The following is a 16,200-nucleotide window of genomic DNA, read 5'->3' as shown; positions in this document are numbered from 1 at the left end:
CGAGGAACTCTCAGCCACTAAAGGGCCTTTTCGTTTCCCTTACGTTCCCTCCCCTCTGCCACCAGAAACTCAGTCCCCCCGGCACCTCTGCCCCATGCAAAAAACACCGAAGACAGCTTGGGGACATAGCTACGGACAGGCTATTTTATGACAAAGGCGCCCCGGGCTACCAGGGGGATAAATGGCACTTCTGAAGCCTGACATCCATAGCTAGATGTCTACGCTGTGAGCGCGGGAGGGCGAAGAAAAGGAGCTCTGCCTCTAAAGGCGTAAACTGTGGCCTAGGTCCTTGGAAGCAGGTGTGGTAGATGAAAGTAGCGGCAAGTGGTGCTTTAAATGCAGCAGATTTCCAACGGCCAGTCTCGCACGAATGGAGTAAAACACGGCAATGGCCAGAGTGGGAGCTCCAAAGAAGAGCGTGTCACGAAGGAAACAAAAGCCACTTCCTTCGAGCCGGAGTTGAACCAGCGACCTAAGGATTCCCAGGAGAATTAATTACGCCTACAGTCCTCCGCTCTACCAACTGAGCTATCGAAGGAAGACAGGAACAAAGGGCCCAGAGTGACTCAAGGTGTCAGGCAGAAGTGCCACTGGCACTAACTGCTAATTATAGGCTTGCCCGTGCCCAGCCCTTGAAAGGAATAAGTCACACGCACCTATCCCTTCATCCTCACGGCTGCCCCGGGTGGCCGCCTAGTCTACCCTCAATTCACCCAACGGGAAGCCCGCACACATATACCGCTCAAAGGCTCCCTAACAGGCATGGCACGAAGACAACGCCGCAAGGGAAGAACGCAACGCCGGGGGCGCGACGCTAGCCCTGCCCTCTACCCGGGACGCCGCCTCCCCCCGCTGACCCACAAGGGACCCCGGATTGTCTCAAGCACGCGCAGCACACCGCTGGGACCCCAGCCCTGATTCCCACCCACAATAGGGACGGTGGTGCAACGGAAACCCGTCCGACGCCGAAGCCTCCTGCCTGGCTCCAAAGAGGCCTTTGCAAACACAACGTCTTCTCAGCCCATTTCCCGTCCCCTTGGCCAATAATGGACACGTTCCCACTCCCACCCTTTCACACCCGACTCGGCCTCCCGCGCCTACCTCAGGAAAAACAAACACTAAGAAAGAGACTCGCAAAAGAAAAGAACTCAGACACACAGGCTTCTGAAAGAGAAGCTGCCCCAGGACGAAAGGCTCGCCGCAAAGCCAAGCGTGGAACAGACCACTCCTTTCTGTGCAGACATCAAGGGTGTATGTGGGTGGGAAAGAGAGAGAGAAAGAGCAGCAGCTTGGAGAATGCGGGCATCGATCCCGCTACCTCTCACATGCTAAGCGAGCGCTCTACCACTTGAGCTAATTCCCAGAGAGCCACAATGTACCTCACCCTCCGCCACCCACTGTCAACTCAGCGCAAACCCATTCCAGAGATCTCTTCACACCGCAAACAAACTACCTTTCCAAGGTGCTGGGCAAGCGTAAAAGGACCTCCACTCAACAAGGACACGGGACATAGCAAACAACGCTGCTCCCCTTTCTTGCCTTTCAACAAAATACACCTTTCCAGAGACCAGCAGAGAAACTCACACACGCCCATGCCTTGCACACCCACACGTACCTAACGCCTCCGTTCATGACAACAAGAAGAGCAAAACCAGCAAAATAAAGGGGTCCACTCGCCTCCTTGCCTCACGGCGCCTCTTCGTGCACAGGCCAAGGACAGCAAAGCTTCAGATTATGTACGGATAGCCCGGCAGCAACTTGACAGAAATCCCGCGAGATCGGGTTTGTAGCAATTCTCCGCCAGAAGCCTCTTACACACTCTGTGCGATCGCGGTTGCCCAAGAAGAAATCCCAGCTCTACAAATGTGATGGAAAGGAAAGAAATGGAGCCGCGCCCTCACACTACTCCATAAACTGAGCTCTATGACGCGGAGGAAAGATGGACAAAGAGAGAGCAAACCGTTGACACGCACACATTGCTACAACGATGAGCATAACAGCCCGCCGTCAGCAGCGCACACAAGCGGTTGAGCCCGAAGGACGAGGAACTCTCAGCCACTAAAGGGCCTTTTCGTTTCCCCTTACGTTCCCTCTCCTCTGCCACCAGAAACTCAGTCCCCCCGGCACCTCTGCCCCATGCAAAAAACACCGAAGACAGCTTGGGGACATAGCTACGGACAGGCTATTTTATGACAAAGGCGCCCCGGGCTACCAGGGGGATAAATGGCACTTCTGAAGCCTGACATCCATAGCTAGATGTCTACGCTGTGAGCGGGAGGGCGAAGAAAAAGGAGCTCTGCCTCTAAAGGCGTAAACTGTGGCCTAGGTCCTTGGAAGCAGGTGTGGTAGATGAAAGTAGCGGCAAGTGGTGCTTTAAATGCAGCAGATTTCCAACGGCCAGTCTCGCACGAATGGAGTAAAACACGGCAATGGCCAGAGTGGGAGCTCCAAAGAAGAGCGTGTCACGAAGGAAACAAAAGCCACTTCCTTCGAGCCGGAGTTGAACCAGCGACCTAAGGATTCCCAGGAGAATTAATTACGCCTACAGTCCTCCGCTCTACCAACTGAGCTATCGAAGGAAGACAGGAACAAAGGGCCCAGAGTGACTCAAGGTGTCAGGCAGAAGTGCCACTGGCACTAACTGCTAATTATAGGCTTGCCCGTGCCCAGCCCTTGAAAGGAATAAGTCACACGCACCTATCCCTTCATCCTCACGGCTGCCCCGGGTGGCCGCCTAGTCTACCCTCAATTCACCCAACGGGAAGCCCGCACACATATACCGCTCAAAGGCTCCCTAACAGGCATGGCACGAAGACAACGCCGCAAGGGAAGAACGCAACGCCGGGGGCGCGACGCTAGCCCTGCCCTCTACCCGACGCCGCCTCCCGCTGACCCACAAGGGACCCCGGATTGTCTCAAGCACGCCGCAGCACACCGCTGGGACCCCAGCCCTGATTCCCACCCACAATAGGGACGGTGGTGCAACGGAAAACCCGTCCGACGCCGAAGCCTCCTGCCTGGCTCCAAAGAGGCCTTTGCAAACACAACGTCTTCTCAGCCCATTTCCCGTCCCTTGGCCAAGAATGGACACGTTCCCACTCCCACCCTTTCACACCCGACTCGGCCTCCCGCGCCTACCTCAGGAAAAACAAACACTAAGAAAGAGACTCGCAAAAGAAAAGAACTCAGACACACAGGCTTCTGAAAGAGAAGCTGCCCCAGGACGAAAGGCTCGCCGCAAAGCCAAGCGTGGAACAGACCACTCCTTTCTGTGCAGACATCAAGGGTGTATGTGGGTGGGAAAGAGAGAGAGAAAGAGCAGCAGCTTGGAGAATGCGGGCATCGATCCCGCTACCTCTCACATGCTAAGCGAGCGCCTACCACTTGAGCTAATTCCCAGAGAGCCACAATGTACCTCACCCTCCGCCACCCACTGTCAACTCAGCGCAAACCCATTCCAGAGATCTCTTCACACCGCAAACAAACTACCTTTCCAAGGTGCTGGGCAAGCGTAACAGGACCACCATTCAACAACGACACGGGACATAGCAAACAACGCTGCTCCCTTTCTTGCCTTTCAACAAAATACACCTTTCCAGAGACCAGCAGAGAAACTCACACACGCCCATGCCTTGCACACCCACACGTACCTAACGCCTCCGTTCATGACAACAAGAAGAGCAAAACCAGCAAAATAAAGGGGTCCACTCGCCTCCTTGCCTCACGGCGCCTCTTCGGTGCACAGGCCAAGGACAGCAAAGCTTCAGATTATGTACGGATAGCCCGGCAGCAACTTGACAGAAATCCCGCGAGATCGGGTTTGTAGCAATTCTCCGCCAGAAGCCTCTTACACACTCTGTGCGATCGCGTTGCCCAAGAAGAAATCCCAGCTCTACAAATGTGATGGAAAGGAAAGAAATGGAGCCGCGCCTCACACTACTCCATAAACTGAGCTCTATGACGCGGAGGAAAGATGGACAAAGAGAGAGCAAACCGTTGACACGCACACATTGCTACAACGATGAGCATAACAGCCCGCCGTCAGCAGCGCACACAAGCGGTTGAGCCCGAAGGACGAGGAACTCTCAGCCACTAAAGGGCCTTTTCGTTTCCCCACGTTCCTCCCTCTGCCACCAGAAACTCAGTCCCCCCGGCACCTCTGCCCCATGCAAAAAACACCGAAGACAGCTTGGGGACATAGCTACGGACAGGCTATTTTATGACAAAGGCGCCCCGGGCTACCAGGGGGATAAATGGCACTTCTGAAGCCTGACATCCATAGCTAGATGTCTACGCTGTGAGCGGGAGGGCGAAGAAAAGGAGCTCTGCCTCTAAAGGCGTAAACTGTGGCCTAGGTCCTTGGAAGCAGGTGTGGTAGATGAAAGTAGCGGCAAGTGGTGCTTTAAATGCAGCAGATTTCCAACGGCCAGTCTCGCACGAATGGAGTAAAACACGGCAATGGCCAGAGTGGGAGCTCCAAAGAAGAGCGTGTCACGAAGGAAACAAAAGCCACTTCCTTCGAGCCGGAGTTGAACCAGCGACCTAAGGATTCCCAGGAGAATTAATTACGCCTACAGTCCTCCGCTCTACCAACTGAGCTATCGAAGGAAGACAGGAACAAAGGGCCCAGAGTGACTCAAGGTGTCAGGCAGAAGTGCCACTGGCACTAACTGCTAATTATAGGCTTGCCCGTGCCCAGCCCTTGAAAGGAATAAGTCACACGCACCTATCCCTTCATCCTCACGGCTGCCCCGGGTGGCCGCCTAGTCTACCCTCAATTCACCCAACGGGAAGCCCGCACACATATACCGCTCAAAGGCTCCCTAACAGGCATGGCACGAAGACAACGCCGCAAGGGAAGAACGCAACGCCGGGGGCGCGACGCTAGCCCTGCCCTCTACCCGACGCCGCCTCCCCGCTGACCCACAAGGGACCCCGGATTGTCTCAAGCACGCCGCAGCACACCGCTGGGACCCCAGCCCTGATTCCCACCCACAATAGGGACGGTGGTGCAACGGAAAACCCGTCCGACGCCAAGCCTCCTGCCTGGCTCCAAAGAGGCCTTTGCAAACACAACGCCTTCTCAGCCCATTTCCCGTCCCTTGGCCAATAATGGACACGTTCCCACTCCCACCCTTTCACACCCGACTCGGCCTCCCGCGCCTACCTCAGGAAAAACAAACACTAAGAAAGAGACTCGCAAAAGAAAAGAACTCAGACACACAGGCTTCTGAAAGAGAAGCTGCCCCAGGACGAAAGGCTCGCCGCAAAGCCAAGCGTGGAACAGACCACTCCTTTCTGTGCAGACATCAAGGGTGTATGTGGGTGGGAAAGAGAGAGAGAAAGAGCAGCAGCTTGGAGAATGCGGGCATCGATCCCGCTACCTCTCACATGCTAAGCGAGCGCTCTACCACTTGAGCTAATTCCCCAGAGAGCCACAATGTACCTCACCCCCTCCGCCACCCACTGTCAACTCAGCGCAAACCCATTCCAGAGATCTCTTCACACCGCAAAACAAACTACCTTTCCAAGGTGCTGGGCAAGCGTAAAAGGACCTCCACTCAACAAGGACACGGGACATAGCAAACAACGCTGCTCCCCTTTCTTGCCTTTCAACAAAATACACCTTTCCAGAGACCAGCAGAGAAACTCACACACGCCCATGCCTTGCACACCCACACGTACCTAACGCCTCCGTTCATGACAACAAGAAGAGCAAAACCAGCAAAATAAAGGGGTCCACTCGCCTCCTTGCCTCACGGCGCCTCTTCTGTGCACCGGCCAAGGACAGCAAAGCTTCAGATTATGTACGGATAGCCCGGCAGCAACTTGACAGAAATCCCGCGAGATCGGGTTTGTAGCAATTCTCCGCCAGAAGCCTCTTACACACTCTGTGCGATCGCGGTTGCCCAAGAAGAAATCCCAGCTCTACAAATGTGATGGAAAGGAAAGAAATGGAGCCGCGCCCTCACACTACTCCATAAACTGAGCTCTATGACGCGGAGGAAAGATGGACAAAGAGAGAGCAAACCGTTGACACGCACACATTGCTACAACGATGAGCATAACAGCCCGCCGTCAGCAGCGCACACAAGCGGTTGAGCCCGAAGGACGAGGAACTCTCAGCCACTAAAGGGCCTTTTCGTTTCCCCTTACGTTCCTCCCTCTGCCACCAGAAACTCAGTCCCCCCGGCACCTCTGCCCCATGCAAAAAACACCGAAGACAGCTTGGGGACATAGCTACGGACAGGCTATTTTATGACAAAGGCGCCCCGGGCTACCAGGGGGATAAATGGCACTTCTGAAGCCTGACATCCATAGCTAGATGTCTACGCTGTGAGCGCGGGAGGGCGAAGAAAAAGGAGCTCTGCCTCTAAAGGCGTAAACTGTGGCCTAGGTCCTTGGAAGCAGGTGTGGTAGATGAAAGTAGCGGCAAGTGGTGCTTTAAATGCAGCAGATTTCCAACGGCCAGTCTCGCACGAATGGAGTAAAACACGGCAATGGCCAGAGTGGGAGCTCCAAAGAAGAGCGTGTCACGAAGGAAACAAAAGCCACTTCCTTCGAGCCGGAGTTGAACCAGCGACCTAAGGATTCCCAGGAGAATTAATTACGCCTACAGTCCTCCGCTCTACCAACTGAGCTATCGAAGGAAGACAGGAACAAAGGGCCCAGAGTGACTCAAGGTGTCAGGCAGAAGTGCCACTGGCACTAACTGCTAATTATAGGCTTGCCCGTGCCCAGCCCTTGAAAGGAATAAGTCACACGCACCTATCCCTTCATCCTCACGGCTGCCCCGGGTGGCCGCCTAGTCTACCCTCAATTCACCCAACGGGAAGCCCGCACACATATACCGCTCAAAGGCTCCCTAACAGGCATGGCACGAAGACAACGCCGCAAGGGAAGAACGCAACGCCGGGGGCGCGACGCTAGCCCTGCCCTCTACCCGGGACGCCGCCTCCCCCCGCTGACCCACAAGGGACCCCGGATTGTCTCAAGCACGCGCAGCACACCGCTGGGACCCCAGCCCTGATTCCCACCCACAATAGGGACGGTGGTGCAACGGAAAACCCGTCCGACGCCGAAGCCTCCTGCCTGGCTCCAAAGAGGCCTTTGCAAACACAACGTCTTCTCAGCCCATTTCCCGTCCCCTTGGCCAATAATGGACACGTTCCCACTCCCACCCTTTCACACCCGACTCGGCCTCCCGCGCCTACCTCAGGAAAAACAAACACTAAGAACGAGACTCGCAAAAGAAAAGAACTCAGACACACAGGCTTCTGAAAGAGAAGCTGCCCCAGGACGAAAGGCTCGCCGCAAAGCCAAGCGTGGAACAGACCACTCCTTTCTGTGCAGACATCAAGGGTGTATGTGGGTGGGAAAGAAAGAGCAGCAGCTTGGAGAATGCGGGCATCGATCCCGCTACCTCTCACATGCTAAGCGAGCGCTCTACCACTTGAGCTAATTCCCCAGAGAGCCACAATGTACCTCACCCCCTCCGCCACCCACTGTCAACTCAGCGCAAACCCATTCCAGAGATCTCTTCACACCGCAAAACAAACTACCTTTCCAAGGTGCTGGGCAAGCGTAAAAGGACCTCCACTCAACAAGGACACGGGACATAGCAAACAACGCTGCTCCCCTTTCTTGCCTTTCAACAAAATACACCTTTCCAGAGACCAGCAGAGAAACTCACACACGCCCATGCCTTGCACACCCACACGTACCTAACGCCTCCGTTCATGACAACAAGAAGAGCAAAACCAGCAAAATAAAGGGGTCCACTCGCCTCCTTGCCTCACGGCGCCTCTTCGGTGCACAGGCCAAGGACAGCAAAGCTTCAGATTATGTACGGATAGCCCGGCAGCAACTTGACAGAAATCCCGCGAGATCGGGTTTGTAGCAATTCTCCGCCAGAAGCCTCTTACACACTCTGTGCGATCGCGGTTGCCCAAGAAGAAATCCCAGCTCTACAAATGTGATGGAAAGGAAAGAAATGGAGCCGCGCCCTCACACTACTCCATAAACTGAGCTCTATGACGCGGAGGAAAGATGGACAAAGAGAGAGCAAACCGTTGACACGCACACATTGCTACAACGATGAGCATAACAGCCCGCCGTCAGCAGCGCACACAAGCGGTTGAGCCTGTAGGTCTGGTGTTTGGAGAGGGCAATCTGTGCACCCATCCATGGTTCTTTATCAAGGAGCACCGTGGTCAGAGTTCAGGGTCTTCGGCTTCCCCTCTCTGCCTGCGGGGTTCAACCTGACATGACAGGAGCACCTACTTCTCTGCTCCTGAGTAGAAGCCCCCTTCCCACCCCCTCACCTTGTGTTCCAGCCTGGCTCCAAGTCCTGCCTCTGCATTCTGTGACTGCAATCCGGGGGGTCTTTCTCTCCTCCTCCAAGCAGATTCTGCCAGCCCTCTCATTCCTCTTTCAATGGGTGGCTGAATGAAAGCCATGGCACCCCATGGAAGCTGCCAATGGGAACTGGAAGTTGGTGATCTCTTTCAGATTGGTAAGGGGAAGTACTGGGAGCTAAAACTGCTGGGCAAAGAGTCCAGTAAGTCTTACAGCAGTAGTTCTCAAACTCGGGGTTGGGTTCCTTCAGTTGCTCATGAGGTTATTATATGGGAGGTTATGAGCTGTCAGCCTCCACCCCAAACTCTGCTTTGCCTCTAACATTTATAGTGGTGTTAAATTATGATAGACCCAGACTAGTTGGGAACAGCAGAGTAATTTTTTTTTGCAGTTAAATCAAAGCTATACTTTAATTTAACTAATTATGCTAAACTTTTAATGTACAAGCATATTATTTTGCTGGAAAATAAGCATAGTGTGATAGACCCAGGCCAGTTGGGAACAGCAGAGTAGTTGAAGGCAGATATACTGGCCACTGGATAAGCAGTGTTCTGTTCCCTGACTGACCAGAGCAGGGGTTGCTCCAGGCTATTGAGAACACCTGACTTCAATTAACCTGCAAGGAGTCAGGTGAGGCTGTTAAGCACCTGACTCTAATTAAGGCCCCTCTGATACTATAAAAGGGCTCACTCCACTGAGGCCAAAAAGAGCCAGAGGAGAAGAAGAGTGGCTGAAGGGTTGGGTAATGAAGACATCCTGAAACCACTTGAAAGGGAGCCCTGAGGTAACGGTGAAGAAGCCATTGAGAGAGACAAGTTGGGGAGCTGTGGGGAAGTGGCCCAGGGAAATTTAGCAACTCTGGCAGTGAAAGGTTGTCTGCCAACAGTTTCTGCCATTAGGGTCCCTGGGCTGGAACCTGGTGGACCTAGGTTGCCCCCAACCTGCTGCTACAGAAACATCTCCTGGGAAGGGAATACAGGCCCCTATCAGGACAGGAGGTTCAACTGTTCTTGAATAAGCCTGTAGGGACAACAGAGACTGTGGGAATTCTCTCACCAACCTCCTTGCTGGCTTATGATGAAAAGGGCTCAGTAGACTGTACCCTGGCCCTAGAGAGAGAAGGGCTAAGTGGAGGGTCACAGTGAGCCTCTGAGGCTAGCATAAACTGCCTAGAAGTGTGGGGACCCACAGGGACAAGATCAGAGCTCTGCCACAAAATATAAAAAAGTGCCTTCAATTTATAAGTGGGGGGGTTGCACTCAGAGGCTTGCTATGTGAAAGGGGTCACCAGTACTAATGTTTGAGAACTACTGTCATACAGGCAGGGGTGAGCTGGAGCCAGTTCGCACGAACCGGTTGTTAAATTTAGAAGTGGTTTTAGAACCGCTTGATAACTGGCTTCCCTGCGAGGGAAGCTTTGACAGGCTCTGGCTGGAAGGGTGTAACTCCTCCTCCCGGCCACAGGGGGGCGCTGCGCTTTGCTGCGGGAGCCATGTGGGCTGCCTCCTGGCCCAGTTGCTGCTGCTCCTCGGACCTCTGGCCCTGGGGCTCCTGCTGCTGCCTGGTGGGTCCCCGGCTGCGTCCGGCTGCTTGGGCTGCTCCCAGCCGCTCCCCGCATGTGAGTACCTGCATCTCCTGCCCCCGCCGCCCACAGCCGCAGCTCCTGCCCCCACAGCCCCTTCCGCAGCCACCCTCTGCCACAGCCCCTTCCGCAGCCACCCTCTGCCACAGCCCCTGCCACAGCCCCTTCCGCAGCCACCCTCTGCCACAGCCCCTGCCACAGCTCCTGCCCCTGCTGCCCACAGCCACCCCCTGGCATAGCCACCCGCAGCCACCCCCAGCCGCAGCCATCCCCTGGCACAGCCACCTGCAGCTAGCCCCTGCCCCCTGCCACAGCCCCTGCCACAGCCGCCCGCAGCCACCCCTTGCCACAGCCCCTTCCACAGCCACCCGCAGCCACCCTCTGCCCACAGCCACCCTCTGCCCGCAGCTGCCCCCTGCTAGCCCCTGTCTGCATCACCTACCCACAGCCAGCCCCTGCCACAGCCCCTTCCGCAGCCACTCTCTGCCCACAGCCAGCTGCAGCCACCCCCTGCCACAGCCCCTGCCACAGCTCCTGCCCCTGCTGCCCGCAGCCACCCCCAGCCGCAGCCACCCCCAGCCGCAGCCACCTGCAGCTAGCCCCTGCCACAGCCGCCCGCAGCCGCCCCTTCCACAGCCACCCGCAGCCACTCTCTGCCCACAGCCACCCTCTGCCCGCAGCTGCCCCCTGCTAGCCCCTGTCTGCATCACCTACCCACAGCCAGCCCCTGTTACAGCCAGCCCGTGTCACACTCCCTGCCTCCAGCTAACCCTGCCCCACGCCCCTGTCTGCAGCCAGCCCCATGTCCACTGGTGCCCTGCAATTCTCAGGGCACTAACCCTGCACGCCTGCTTCAATGAGGGGGGGCAGGGAGCAGCTGGGACCCACACATGTGCACATCCTAGGGTGACCAAACAGCAAGTGTGAAAAATCGGGACAGAGGGTGAGGGTAATAGGAGCCTATATAAGAAAAAGACCCAAAAATTGAGACTGTCCCTGTAAAATAGGGACATCTGGTCACCCTAGCACACCCCAAGGGAGTGGCGGGGACCCACACATGTGAAAAGGAGCTCATTTCTAGTTCAGGCCCATCTTTTTAAAAAAGAACTTTACGTAGGGTTAACATACAGTTGTATTTTCCTGGACATGTCCAGCTTTTTGGTTCTTAAATTGCTGTCTGGGCGGAATTTTTAAAATTTAAAAATTCCTCCCAGGAAAAGACAGACATATGGTAACCCTATTGGTACAAAAAATACATGCTCTGGCACATCTCTTAAATCAGAACTTTTTATAGAGAACCGGTTGTTAAGATTTTTAGCAGCTCATCACTGCATACAGGGTCCTGACCCCATGACCCAGCTTCGGGAGGATCCTTCCCTATGCTCCCAGCTCCTCTCCAGCCCCAGCTCTGTGCCTGATCCACACAGGATATGGGGCTGGTCCAGCTCTCGGATTGACTGCCTACCTCATTAGCTCAAGCTGTAGCAATTCATGCTTTTAGTTCAGAAGGTCCTGGTCCAGTTTCTAGTACTAGCCATTATAGCGGCCAATGCAGACTTGTAGCTCTGCAGAGAGTCTGGTCAGAGTCTGTAACAAGGGACACACAAGAAGACATTAAGTGACATATGCTTGTGATTACTGTTACTGCTTAGAACTGGAAACTCCTGCCTGAAATTTTTTGTTAAATTTATTTGATCCCTTATAGGGTTGGGTGTTTGTTTTTCATATATACAAACCCACTAGTGTAATCTGACACTTATCTGGTTTTAAAAATAAGTTTCTGGCCTGGTACCTTTATTTGAAAAAAATACACATTTTTTTACAAGCCAAAAACTAAACAGCCCCACCCTCTAGCAACATAATATCACTACCTTCATCTTCAACCAATATTAACATACACCAATAAGTCTTGCTGTATATTGGTATGAACTGCCTACTACCCTAGGGTAACATTTTAAAAAGCAGATTGTAATTCTGGGAGCTCAGTTGGTAACAGCATGGGCCAGATTTTCAGAAGTGCTGAGCACTCACAGCTTCCATTGACCTGAGCTAGAGTGGTAGGTGCTCAGCAATTCAGACATGCAAGCCCAATATGTCTCCGGCCACACACCCAACCAATAGCCACTTCTGAAAACCTTGGCCCCCACCATACCTGTGTGTCTCCTTCTCCCACTCAACCATTTTTCCCCTCATAGGCATGATTTGTCATAGATCCCATAAACTAACCGTATATGAAGAACTGAAATACTTTTCTTTGGATGGATAAGACTAGGCAAAAGAAGTATACCATGTATTTGAAATCATTATTAACCATAAATCAATTACCTACTTGTAATTTTTACAAACCTGGATGCATTTTCAACCTAATGAGTGTTTCATATTTGAAACTAAATTGAACATGGCAACAATATGCTGGTGATAACTTTCATCTCTTAAAAAATAAAAAGAATACTTGAACCCTATTTAGTCTTATGGAGGTTTTTAAAGTTGTGGATAATTTAGTACATTGTTCATACCTTTCACAAAGATTCTGGCTGCAAGCCAGTAGTTGATATGATTAAGATCATTTAGCCTTTCTATAATACCAAGAAAGATTTCACATTTGTCAAGTGAACTGCTTCTGTTTCTTTTATTCTGCAATCTTTATGCCTATTTCAGCTTGCTGCATGTAATTTTGATACTATGAGTTTTCTAAGCCTCATCTATATAACAATCCTTCTAAATTATTATAAACATTTTCATTCTCCACAAAAGCTTTTCAGTTTTGCAAGTACTTTTTGTTATTTCCTTCTCAGAAATCACTGCTAAATTATTGCGGTTGGAAAGGAATCTAACACTGTGATTCAGGTTTGCCACCTACTGATGCTAAACTATTAGTATTTCCATTTCTGTACATTGACATGTGACTCTGCAATCTGTAACAACTCCCCCCCCCCCCCCCCTGAATTTCCCAAGCTGTGGACAGAATTTGAGCCACATGACTCCCCATTAAAAGAAGTCACTGGGAGTCATGGAACTAAAATTCCATGCACTGCTCTGAAAATGTTCATCCTCACATGCTACAGAGAGTGGGACTCCCCTGCCACATCTTAAATGTTAAAGGCTTAATATAAAAAAATCACAAATGCTTTTCACTGGGATTCAAGAAGGGATCTCTGGGTGTTAGGCACCCTCCCTCATTAAAAGTCAATAGGAGTCAGGCACTTAGTTCTCTTAGGCTTCTTTGGAAATTCCAGCCATAAGAAATAAATGTAATGTTGATACAAGCAGCTGTATTGATAGCCCCAGAAAATGAAGTCCTCTGTTTAGCTACAGTACATGCAGAGTAATGTGTTCACCTCTGCCCTGCCAATATACCTAAATTCTGATTTGAAAGGACTAGCCACATCTGTGGATGAGACGGCAATTCAGTCTTCATGCCCATTCACTTCTTGGCCTTTCTGACAGGGCTGCCAATTATTGGTGATTGTGAAGGTGTGGACAGAAGAAATGAAAGATAATGCTACACAACAGCACCAAAGGGCTTCGGGTATGGTTACTTCCTAGCTTTTTATCTGCATCCGAAATTGGAACCTTTCTGTTTCTAAAGGAAAACACACAGGGCCCAATGCAGACCCAGTGTTGAAGTGGCACCTGCTGCCAACAAATCTGAGTTTGGCCCAATTTATTAAAAGCATTTTTTTTCTTGGCACACAGTGTATATAAGCAGCTATTCCCCCAGCAGTGTATGGGGTCACTCCCCGCACTCACATGGGGCAATGAGACTGGCATCAAAGGCAGAGTGGAGGCATTGAGGGGGGATTCACAACAGATCAGATCTGAGATGAGGGTTAGGGCAGAGCTGAAAAGGGCTTTGAAAGCAAGAACATGGAAGCCCCAGGGAGGGTTTTCATTTTCCCCACAATCCATCGGCTCTGAAGGGCAGTGTGAGTAGATGCCTGTGTGATAGTGAACAGTTCAGTGTTCTTTTGCTTTGCTATTTTCATACAACATTCCTCAAAGGTGAATAGCATAGAAATGCTTTCTCCCTACTAGCATTTTTTCTCTAAAAGACATACACCTCCCTTCAATGTCTAATACACAATGTTTCAAGAAATCCCTTTGTGCACTAGTAACTGGTAAGGTAAGCAATCAAAATCTTGCCAGGTCTGTGCATGAGCATCCTAAGAGCTGGAGAGGGAGACCATTCACTAGGACTGGAGGGGAGGGGAGAGGAGGAGGGAGGAAACTGGAGCAGTTTAGCTCACTTTATATACAGTGAGCCAAATTCAGCTCTGGATCACACCAATGTAAATCTGGAGTGATTCTGTAGAAATCAGTGGAGTAAATCCTGATTTACAATGATGTAACCCAGAGCAGAATTTGGCCCACCAATTTGATTTCCACAGTTTACAGTGTGATGATTTGATAATGGCCCAGGTTTCTGTCACTTACCCACTCACAGCACAAGTGAGTTGGGCAGACCAAGTTTGCAGCCATGTCAGTGGGAAAAACCTGCAATCACTTAAACTATTCCATAAATCATTCACTAATTTCTTCAGAGGCTCGGGGCACTGCATATTAAATGAACATAACAAATGATATACTGCAGGAAAGCCCCGTGGCTATGTAGTGAATGACTCGCAAGTGAAGATCAAATGACTGTTTTTTTATCAACAATTAATGACCATATTTAAAAGTCACTAACTTGGTAAATGGCTTAATTTAAAAAACAAAAAGTGGTGGGGCATACAAAAGTCACTGGAATTGTGGGGCTGGTGACTTTCACAGCCTGTCAAAGGCTCTGCAGAGGGTACAGTTTGTCTCAGGTCCTTGCTGGTGCACAGCAGATATCAGGAGTTTCACCTCAGGTACCTGCCTTCAGGGGAATGGAAGGAGAATTTATGAGCTGAAAGCCTGGGGCCCAACAAAATTCATCTTGCTGGGAGAAGCTTGGTGGTGACCAAGGCCCTGTTCCAATTGCAGCTCCAGCTGATTTAAAGAACAGAATTTATACCAATAAGGGATCTGTTGTCGTAACACAACAAATCATGTTTAATCCCTCTGCTGGAGAATTTAAATATGGCTGTTGCTCAATGGAGCTATGACAAGATTTGACCAGACAGTATGGAGAGGCCAAACCATGGTTTGTAGTTGACTTTGCCTTAGATTTCTTCCTGGGCTACAGCATGATTTCTTCCTCCTTTAACCTGATGTAATTACTGGGCTGCTTCCTGCTGGAGTACCTGAAATGTGCAGAGTGCCAGAAGTATATCTCATGTTCCATGATTCGGAGGCAAGCACTGTAGGTGTTTCGGTTGCAAGGCCTTGTAGACGTTAGCCCTGGTGGGTCCCAATAGCCACTCAGACATATGGCTTAAGGGAAAGGGTATTTTACTAGGGCTGTCAGGAAAGGAAAAGGTTGCAAAGACCTGAGGTAAAGAGGCTTCAACGGTTGCAATTCAAAGTGGGCAATAGTTGCTCTTGTTTGGGCCCCTAGGGAAGTCTAATCCAGAGTCATGGCTCTTCAGGCCTAGTGCTTGGGGTGTCGCTCCAGTCCAGTCTCTCTATTCGAGCAAATAGGAACTTGTGGGTTTCCATGCCAGACTCAGTTAGGGTCTCTTATTGGGGCCCCTCTGCACTGGCTCCCTGCCCAGCTGCTGCTGCTCCCCTATAAGTCCCACACTGATCTGCACCTAGCTGTGATGTCTGGCACTCACAGACCGTTCTACAAGCAGCTCTACATAAAGTTCCAGGAATTCCTCTCTGCATCTGGCTTCTCTGCCGCTCCTAGCTCACCACGCAGATGCTACTTCCCAAAAGGGCCTGTGAAGGAGCAAGGAAACTGCTGCCTGGCACAGCAGGAGTTAAAGAAAACCTTTGGGTTCAGCTAGCCCTGTCCCGCTATACCTGCAGCCAAGGCCGGGCCTGGAGGGGGGAGAAAAGAAGGGAGCTTGGCTCAGTTGGGGACTGACTGGTGAGGAAGCAGGAGCTCTCTGTTAGCCTACCTGAAGGGACGGGGCAGTGACCTGCCAGCCAATGCAGGCAAGTAAGCCTTCCCCTGCCAAGGGGAGTCTGTAGATAAGTCCTAACTGTGGGGCAACTGGACTTGCAGGGCCATACCCCAAACTAAAGAGACTTAAGTAGGAAGGAGCCCAGAGAAACTGGTCTTGACTCCTCCCCCCTGCCAGCAGGAAGACCCATCTCCCCTGCTTAGGGATTGAACTACACAGGACCCTGGGCTGGGACCTGGTGGAGAGGGAGGGCCCAGGTCCCCCTAC

General features: G+C 51.9%; 6 non-coding genes across 6 annotated transcripts; all 6 read right to left on the bottom strand.

Annotated features, from left to right (window-relative positions):
* Positions 1–444: 444 nt before the first annotated feature.
* TRNAY-GUA lies at positions 445–538 on the bottom strand. Its single transcript has 2 exons — positions 502–538; positions 445–480 (listed from the first exon to the last, which is right to left on the bottom strand). It is a non-coding gene; the product is annotated as a tRNA-Tyr (tRNA).
* Positions 539–2,485: 1,947 nt separating this feature from the next.
* Positions 2,486–2,579, bottom strand: TRNAY-GUA. Its single transcript has 2 exons — positions 2,543–2,579; positions 2,486–2,521 (listed from the first exon to the last, which is right to left on the bottom strand). It is a non-coding gene; the product is annotated as a tRNA-Tyr (tRNA).
* A 1,935-nt stretch (positions 2,580–4,514) lies between these two features.
* On the bottom strand, positions 4,515–4,608 carry TRNAY-GUA. The gene is made up of 2 exons: positions 4,572–4,608; positions 4,515–4,550 (listed from the first exon to the last, which is right to left on the bottom strand). It is a non-coding gene; the product is annotated as a tRNA-Tyr (tRNA).
* Positions 4,609–5,356: 748 nt separating this feature from the next.
* Positions 5,357–5,429, bottom strand: TRNAA-AGC. The gene has a single exon. It is a non-coding gene; the product is annotated as a tRNA-Ala (tRNA).
* A 1,127-nt stretch (positions 5,430–6,556) lies between these two features.
* TRNAY-GUA lies at positions 6,557–6,650 on the bottom strand. The gene is made up of 2 exons: positions 6,614–6,650; positions 6,557–6,592 (listed from the first exon to the last, which is right to left on the bottom strand). It is a non-coding gene; the product is annotated as a tRNA-Tyr (tRNA).
* Positions 6,651–7,395: 745 nt separating this feature from the next.
* TRNAA-AGC lies at positions 7,396–7,468 on the bottom strand. The gene has a single exon. It is a non-coding gene; the product is annotated as a tRNA-Ala (tRNA).
* Positions 7,469–16,200: the final 8,732 nt, after the last annotated feature.

The sequence above is a fragment of the Mauremys reevesii genome, linkage group 2 (genome assembly GCF_016161935.1).
Source record: "Mauremys reevesii isolate NIE-2019 linkage group 2, ASM1616193v1, whole genome shotgun sequence".
Classification (NCBI taxonomy): Eukaryota; Metazoa; Chordata; order Testudines; family Geoemydidae; genus Mauremys; species Mauremys reevesii.
This window is presented reverse-complemented; position numbering and strand designations above follow the sequence as displayed.